The following is a 6000-nucleotide window of genomic DNA, read 5'->3' as shown; positions in this document are numbered from 1 at the left end:
TCCCGTACAGTATGTGTAGCTTTCTATTGAATTTAGACACTATTAAACTATTACCATTGTAGGCATTCATCTTACAAACACCAAGCTCGAGTTGTACCTTAGTCTCAAGTAACTGAATTACGGATCCTAGGGATGATAACGGCCAACCCGTTCCATAGAAGGAGAAACTTCTGACAACGTCAAATCGTCTGACATGGCCCACAGACTAGGGAAACCCTGGAGCTTGCAGAACACCTTATAACCATGACAATACCCCTTGCATGACGCTGATGCTTTTAAGAAAGAATGCCTACATTTCAGTTTGAATTTGTGAAATAGTTAAGATGTGCTAAATACTTAAATATGCATTGAAAATTAACGTCTGACTGATTTTCTGTGCCGTTTTTTAGTGCTAGGATTGGTTTACTTTACCTATACCTATGTCATATGTCATAAGTCACTCCATATGATATTGGTGTTATTAAATACACTTTGACGATAAACTTATGTATGCTTATAACAACAAGTCTGGAATATGTTTAATATACACATTACTTTCATTCAATGTATAAACAAATTCTAATAATGCAAATTATTCATTTGTCTACTAACTATTAAATTTCACAGGGGGTTAAAGCCTTAAGATGTTCCTACTTCGGAACGTCGAACTTGAAGGAAACAATTGGAAAAAAACTGTGTAGTGAACTGATGTATATGCTTAGTACAATATATGGACTGCAACATTCATGTGTATATTCCAAGTGAAATAACAAATGTAAAATTAACAGATCTTAAAAGTTTATCTCTTAAAACCTTCCAAAATCAAGCGAGAGAGAAATAATGGCTTTGGATAATTCGTGGCAAGAAGCTTTAGAGAATGCTTTGTTTATCAAAACATGACACTTTTAATGCAAAAGTACACTTTAATTTTGTTGAATTACATGCTCCGGGCTACCAATTTATTCACATATATCAGTTAAAACACGTGGCGTTCAATGGATTGTAAATTCGTGGAATCAATTGTTTACACCAATGAACGAGTTCCATACGATGTTGGCACCAAGATACTCGATACTTGGTGGGCGTAATCTGACCTATTTGGAAGCAAACGGCAATTATATAGATACTCCTGACTTGGACCAAGCCAAGTACATCAAAGGAATACTGGAGACAGGACAGGGGATATAATTTACAGGTCGCTTAGCACACTTGATACTTCAGATGGCTGTTTCACGGCTTTAATAAACGGTTTTGAAAAATATTAAAAGTAAACGAGTGTTGGAAAAAAGAAAAGTGCATAATTCAGGGTAAAGAGACTGTCTTGATATTAAAACGTTAACGGCATTTGGACACACTCGTAGCAAACACTATCTATAACGGACCGAATATAAGCCTTCCTTTAAATTTGAAATGATTCTTTACATCGGAAAACTTTACTTTTCTCTCAGAGCACTTTCCTTAAGACTGATGAAAGATGACCAAATAAAGGTTACGCATCAGGTAGAAGATTTGTGCTTTCAATATATTAAATATAAAACAATTTGCGAGTAGAATGCACGAATTTCATATCTTATTATAATAAAAGTATGTATTACATTACAAATTGTCTATCAATGGATGTTCTCAGTGCATATTGTATATGAACGCTTTTATTATGATAAATTTAGAATCTTTTTATGGTGACTAAAGTTGTGACTTGTTTTAGTGTTGTTAAAATGAAGTTTTTTTATGTGTCATTGCATGAACAGTTAAAAACTAAAATAATTTTGAATATTCTTACAAGAAACATCTTTCATTTTTTTCATGATTTACATAATTCTTTCATTTAAGTATACTGAGAGCATTTAATTCAAGATTTCGTATCCAAAATGTATTTCAAAAATATAAACTGATCTTATTAACTATTTTGATCATTATATGTGATCATTAGTGGCTCATTTACGTAATTATTGGAAAAGTACAATAAAGAAAGACAGGTTTTGAAAAAATAACGACAATATATAAACTAGACATCGATAATGAAAATGTGTTTATGAAAATTCAATTATGCAGAACTCCTAAATGCAATCAACAATCAAGCGATTGGCCAAATACAACAAAGCAATGCAATTTTTCTTAATCGATTTAGTGAAATGACTGCACTATTTGATAGGTCCTTTGTATTGCTTTTATTTTCATTTTATTTAGAATATAATTTACAAGACATGTGCGCAAATAACAACAAAACAATAAAAACATAAATCCACCTTATGTTCCTGCAGTATCTGTCTTCAAGATACTCAGAAAACATACATTAAATTCTAGTTTGACAAACCTGATCATAAAAGCGAATGTTTATTCGATCATCAGTTCGGTTTTATAATCACTTAACGGTATTAAATGACTTAGTGTTAAGGAAAAGAATTTGCGGGTTTTCAACAATACTAAATAAGTTCAATTTAACTAGATTACATTAGATTACGTTTGCGATACCAAAGCGAAATTTATCAATGATAATTAATTAAATCGGATGATAGTCAAGTATTTGGAAAGGGAGATAAGAGTTATAGTAATTAAGGTAAGGTGTACAACCAAGGGGCTTGAGAGTTATCTCCTTTTGCAAGTATATTTATCTGCATTTTAACTTCCGATGTATTCATACATTTATCATTATGCATTTCTAAAACTGTAAAATATACAGTGTTAACATTTTAAGTAAAATATAACTTTATAGTTTCGCAGTACAAAATGGATTGTTAATATATTGCAGTGCTATTATGTTTCTATTCATGTTATCTTTCACCGTTGCATCAAATGTTTGAACGCTAGTTCAAGTAATATTTTCGATAACCAACATTGTCGGGTACGAAGTACGGCTCATGCATGTGGATTTTGCATAAGGTGTAAGACATATCGATATTGTGGCAATCGGTTATTATTAAAAAGAACTCGGGTAGCTTGACTTACAATTAAGCCAAGTACATTTTATTTTAAATGTGCTATAACCATAACTGCAATTATCTCTAGCCCTGTTGTTTAATATAAACATAGTGTTTACCAACCGAATATCCAAAAACAAGTTTCCATGAGTGTTCATGATCGCTACTAAAAATATTGATATTTTTATTTCATTTCAGATATATATTTATCGTATACTCTTATCAAATCAAAATCATGGGAAAATATGATCATTTTCTTTAGAATGTTTGACGTGCGCTTCAAAATTACCTTAAGCAAACAAACTGAAGTAGCTAACATAATGTGATATCGAATACGTATCGTTCACACGGATCAACTGTTTCATAAATGTTATTCACATTGTGGTTTAAATGCAACCCTCCCTTAAATAAGATTTTGTCATTTGAAATACTTGATTGTGTTAATGAAAGCGTTAAATTTGATACCGTGCGAATCACATTAACATACATTCATTTCATAGTGTCTGCTACCCATTGCTGACTGACTTGCTTAACTTTAATTTGATGTATTGCGGGAATTAAATACGTTCACTCCGATTGTATATTATTTGACTTTTCTGAATATTTGAAACAACATAAAATACGTCCATAGTCAGAATGACTAGTACGTACGTGATTACGGATTGTATTGTGTTAATTATATGTGTCACATTATGCTCCAATTGTTCCACAAATGACGTTAAAAATATTGTAAGAAACTATGGAAATAACTGTGTAGTGAACGGATGCAAATGCTACGGAAAACTTATGGAGTGCGAAGAAGAAATTCCTATGTATATTCCAAATGGAATAACTAACGTAACCATAACAGATTTGAAATGCGATGAAAGTTTGTCTCCTGAAACTTTTCATAATCAATCATGGGGGAAAATAACGACATTAGATCTTTCGTGGCAAGAAGAATCGGGGAATACTTTGTTTATAAAAAATGATACATTTAAAAACATGAACATTTTACAAACCCTTGGATTGCATGTTCGGGGCTGCCCAGTTCTTCACATATATCAGTTGGAACACGGAGCGTTCAATGGATTGGAAAGTCTTGTGGAATTAAATGTTTCCAACAATGAACGATTTTCATTCGATGTTTTCAGCATGATACTAAATACGGAAACGGCATTTCCATGTTTGAAAACACTGTTGATGAACGAGTTTATCCTTCCAAACGAACACATTCCAATTAATTTGAATAATAGTGTTTTGACTGCACTTGGTCGGCGAAATTTGACCCGTTTAGAAGCAAATGGTAATTTTTTAAAAGCTCTTGACTTGGACCCAACCAACATAATATTCAACTACATTGACATATTGTCTCTGAAAAATGTGCAAGTATTCCAAATCGATTTTGGAAACTTGACAAGTGATGACCATTATAGGTCACTCCGCATGGTTGACATTTCTGAAAGTCGATTACCAGTAAAATTCAATATTTCGGTTAAGACGGCCGATTTGACACTAAAACGCATACGGCATTTGGAAACACTCATATCAGACAATATATATTTTGGAAGTTCTAGCATACATTTTGATTCTAACCTGATTATTAATTCGCTGAACTTTACCTTTTCTCTTAAAACACTAAGCTTTCGATGGAACAAGGTCAAAACCATTCGGTTCGAAGTTGAAACCAATATAACATTCGGTTTACAAAGTTTGGATCTTCAGTTTAATGAAATTGAGTATTTTGATCTTCCTTATATATTTGATTGTACGCTTTCCACCCTGTTACTTGCTCACAATAATCTGTCTATCATGCTTCAAAGCCACACGGAACAGTTTACGCAAATGTTTAAACATATGTTCAATCTACAAGTGGTGGATATGTCATACAATAATCTACCTTACATTCCAAAGACAATGTTTAAACACAACATAAATCTAAGCCAGATTTACTTAAGCCATAACAACTTGATGCAGTTCTATCAAACAGTTGTTTTACCTTGCAGACAAGTTGACCTAGTATATAATGACATTGGATACTTAGATGATACGAGCATAAGTTGGTTTGAGAGAATCAGCGTCAAACAGAATGGATCACTACAGTTACACATTGACTCCAATCCTTTACAATGCACATGTCCACGTATTAATTTCGTTCACTGGTTGCTGACTTCAGAATTTGTTATCCATCGAAACTTAATGTGTTCGAGAGACGGGGTCCAAACGCAAGTTAACAAAGATACCTATGCAAAGCTACAAAACGACTGCAACATCAACATGATCAATAGCATGTATATCATAATACCCAGCATAACAATTGGTACTTTAATTGTAGCAATAGTAGGCGCTAAATTGGGGAAGCGAGTTCTCGACAGACACAAAACTAAACGGAATGCTAGAAGTGTTCGCACACAGCTCATGAACGGTTGTTTCAAGCTTCGATTTTTGTCGTTTCTTATCTACAGCGACAGTGATTCAGTGATAGTGCTTGAACACCTCTGGCCTTTATTAACGAACTCTTTTAAGGAAGAAGTAGGAGATGTTGAAACCGAGGTTTTGAAATTTGTCGGCATTGGTGATAGACACTTTCGTCCTGGATACGGCATCATGGATGAAGTGAATAGATGTTTTAATGACACAGCAGTCATCTTGGCAGTTGTATCAAACGCCTTCTGTGGAAGCGTATTTTGCAAAAACGAGCTTGATTATGCAATTATATTAAAGAAGCGTGTTGTTTTACTCTTTGTGGAGAAAATATCGGAAGAATCTATGCCTGCCTGCGTGCGACACCTTTTCAACAAGAATGTTCGGGTGAAGATTGAATTGAAAGATGCCGAAATACAGGTTACACCTCACTTGGATGACGTGTGCTCTGCCATTCTCAGTTTAGCATATTGATTCGAATGTGTGCCGTTTTCATTTTAATGGCAAAGAGCAATCAGAAAAGCTAAAAGACTTGTTTTGAATGTCATTTGTGTCACATTTTCGTCATAAAATGTATTCAACCATAGTTTTCTGTCTATGAAAGATATTTCTATATAATTAAATGTATATGAGTGCCTTGTTACAGCTATTTTAAGAATTTCCCTCTTGTCCACAAAGTGTTTCTTTTAAAAACGCACGA

Source organism: Mya arenaria, chromosome 5 (genome assembly GCF_026914265.1).
Source record: "Mya arenaria isolate MELC-2E11 chromosome 5, ASM2691426v1".
In the NCBI taxonomy this organism is placed as follows: domain Eukaryota; kingdom Metazoa; phylum Mollusca; class Bivalvia; order Myida; family Myidae; genus Mya; species Mya arenaria.
The sequence above is the reverse complement of the archived record's forward strand: the minus strand, read 5'-3'. Positions refer to the sequence as shown.